Genomic DNA, 3,743 nt, shown 5'->3' with positions numbered 1-3,743 from the left:
CAATACATAAAAATACATACGGCAGATATGTGACTTTTATAACCTAATTTTTATTTTGTCATTTTAACCACTCCTAATGAACTTCCAAAACCTAGCTATGAAGATGACTTAATAGATTTAATTTAATGCATCCTTAATTTTTAAAAATTAAAATAAAATAAACAATGTTAAAAACTGTATAATATTTTGATATGTAAATGACTATCTTAAGTTATGAAGTAACTTATTAGTTTTTATTTTTATGTAAAAAATTTAAAACCCTTAGATCAACAACTCAACTTATTAGAATCTTAGAAAGAATAGAACTTCAAAGGTAAAATACGAACTTAATTATAACTAACGGAATTATAAATAAATAGTTTATAAGGACTGAGGTATTGTGAATCACTTTAGTACATCTTGCGTAGTCTTCTCATTCTAAAGAAATGGACTTAACTTTGGATAAAAAATTATTATATTTTAACTTTATGAACTAAAATCTCTTATTACTACTAACTGGAGATGCAAAATGTACCCAAGAAAAATGCCTTCTTTCAATTTGGATGGAATTGATGGACAGCTTAAGTCAAATGCTATCAATAACATTTGTCATACTTTTACATAAAATAATGTACGTACATCATAAATGAATATAATATTGTTTTACCTTTTAGTGATATTTTATTATAAAAAACTAATTAAAAAATAAATTTTTGTTAGTAATAATGTTCTATTTTTTAGTTAATTGATTCAAAGGCATTATTGTTCATTTGACAAATGTACAATCAATGGTAAATATTAATAATAAAAGTCAATATTATTTATATTTTTATTAATTCAGAATCAATGATGAATAGTAATATTGTATAAATTTATTCAAATGGTAGATAGTGATATATCCATTTCTCAATAATGCCAACATCTCAGCCATTTACACTTCTTTGGATTTCTTTAAATGAGCTAGTTGACTAGTTTATATAAAGTATAGTCTCCTATCTATGAAAATAACCAATTATATACACACACTTATTAAAAATAATCCTCTTAAAAAGCAAAATATTTATTGTTCAGAAATAACCATTATTAATTGCACGAAATTCATGCACATAAAAAGTTTTTATTGTTTGCTTAAGCTACCCCAAAAAATTGGAATTTATAAGGTACAAACTGTTATTGCTAGGCCTTAAACAGGCACTAGAAGTCTTATATTTCTAATGTTAGATGTCAGGCAAAAATAATTTACTTTTATGATCTAAAATGAATAATTACATCAAGAAATGAAGAACATAAGATTACATTCAGTGAAACAGATTTTGTGGATTTAAATTAAAATAAGGAAAAGATAAAAACAATGAGGTTTTTTTTGTTCTAATATCTTAAACCTAAAACGATACAAGACTAATCTCAGTCAAATTTTATTAATTAAAACTATTTTATTTTTTTCCCACAACAGTAAAATAAAATAGTCTTTCTAAACACAATAAAGCAATTAGTCAAGCAAATTATAAATGAATAAGAAATTAAATTCACTGGAGAATAAAAAAATCTAATTGTTGAAATGGAATATTTTATAAGAAAAGAAGTCAATGGATTACACCATACTTCTTCATAACAATCTTCAAACCAGGAATATTAGAACAATACCTCATAATCAGAGATCAGATTTCCATGCAATAAACTACTTGAATGAGTATTAAGTTAGGAGTGGAGCAGTGATTTCAGAAAATGGAATCAAATCTTGTTGCTGAATTTGATAGATTGATGAGTTATGTGATGGATTGCCTGGAAATTGTTCCCAGAGTAGTGGGTGCTTATCAGGGCACACTAGATGATTATCAGAATTGTAATATTAGTAATGAATGTGCTCTTGAGGAAAGAGATGTTCTTTTTGAAATGTTAAAAGATGCTTGAAATGAAAGTACTGAATTTCATGATCAAATGAAAATCATCCGAAGAATTGTCGATAAAGAGAAATATAGAAGAAAGTGTGCAGAAGATGAAAGAGATTATTTGAAATCTATGATAGAAGAGATGAGCATGGTGATTAACAATGATAGCAACAATTTTTATAGTGATTTAGAAAAAATTTCAATTTAAAAAAAAATTTGTTCCAGTATAGACAAATTAAACAATACACCAGATCTACAAACAACTGACTCAAACATAGCAGATCTTAGTTACACCAGAGACGAAAATGATTTTAACTTTACAAATTATGAAAGAAGAAGTCGTAAAGAAACATCAAATATTAATATGAAAAAACGAAGATCATCATCTGCCACTAACTATTTTGAGTTTGCATCAAAGGATCGCATTACAATCAAACTGAATTACAATCAATCAATTACAATCGCACTGAATTGACCGTTCCTATTGCGGCAGATCCAACAGTTATAGTAAATGGAAAATTAGATATTAATATCAGAGAAGCCCCACCATCTTTTCTACAAAATAACAATCTAGAGTTTACTTTTACCACTGCTGCACCAGAGGAATCTGATATTAAAACACCAAAGACACCAGAACTTAACCAACAATTTTTGAATGTGAATATAATGAATTCTCGCACACATAACTTTCAGCAAAAAACTATGTTGAAAGGGAGAGTGTGTAGTGTTTGTTTTAAAAGGTTAAGGTTTTCTACAGTGGGCTATAAATGTCGAGACTGTAAAACACTATGCCATGTTTTTTGTATGAATAATGCTCCTCTGCCATGCCTTTTTAATGGAAATACACCTAGTAAAGTATAGAATGGCTTAATTTCCGACTATACTCCAAAATTTTCACCAATGGTCCTTCACTGGTTATTGATTGTATAAAGGAAATTGAAGTTCAAGGACTTATGAGAGAAGGATTGTATCTTATCCCAGCTTCTGATGCTGATGTTAAGTCTCTCAAGTCAAAATTCTTACGAGCAAAGAGTGTTCCTGATTTATCTCAAATTCAGAATATTGATGCCATTTGTGGTTGTTTGATTGATTTCTTCAAATCATTAAAAGATCCACTTGCTACCAGAGCCAGATGGGACGATTATGCTTTGGCAGCAGAGACAGGAGATGTTCAAAAAAAGAAGAAAATTCTGTATCAAATCATTTCAAAGCTTCCACTGCCTAACAAAGATACCTTGGCATACCTTGTTCTTCATCTTAAAAAAGTAGCAGAATCACCTGGCTGTAAAATGACAATTTTACTTTTGGCTCATGTTTTCGGACCAATCATTATTGGATATTCTTGTGATAACGAGAATCGTCAGTAAGGTCATGTTTGAACTTAGAGAATTGTCTAATGATTATTGGGAAGGATTCTTCCATCAAACTGATGCAAGAGTGGCCTGTTCTCCTGTGCCTGAGTTATTTCACCCAATGGCCACCAGATGATTGATTGTATAATCAGAACATTGATCTTTCTGGGGCTTCAGAAGGAGATTTCTGAAACACCTTGATTGAGACAAGGTAACATAACACTGCTGCTAAAATTATTCTACATTGTCTATTTTAATTAATAAAGTTATTGTTATATATTAAAAAAAAATTAAAAATTAAAAAATGTGTACTGCTACAACCCATGAACGGTCGGGGGTTCAGTGCTTTGTAAAGAGGTACGGTTGTGCAAGGAGGTGTTTTAGCCAGAATCATGCTCGACTGTCAGATTTGTGCCCAATTAAGGGTACCCAATTCAGGGTACCCCAGGAGGACTCCAGAATCCACAGGTGTGGATTAGTAGTACATTACATTATATATTATTACGACAAATAGAATATTAAA

The 3,743-nt window shown here is 29.6% G+C and overlaps 1 pseudogene; it reads left to right on the top strand.

Moving 5' to 3' along the window:
• Nucleotides 1–1,704: 1,704 nt before the first annotated feature.
• On the top strand, nt 1,705–3,743 carry LOC106684624 (rac GTPase-activating protein 1-like; annotated as a pseudogene).

The sequence above is a fragment of the Halyomorpha halys genome, unplaced genomic scaffold, assembly GCF_000696795.3.
Source record: "Halyomorpha halys isolate HHAL.00 unplaced genomic scaffold, Hhal_1.1 Scaffold30.1, whole genome shotgun sequence".
Taxonomy (NCBI): domain Eukaryota; kingdom Metazoa; phylum Arthropoda; class Insecta; order Hemiptera; family Pentatomidae; genus Halyomorpha; species Halyomorpha halys.
This window is presented reverse-complemented; position numbering and strand designations above follow the sequence as displayed.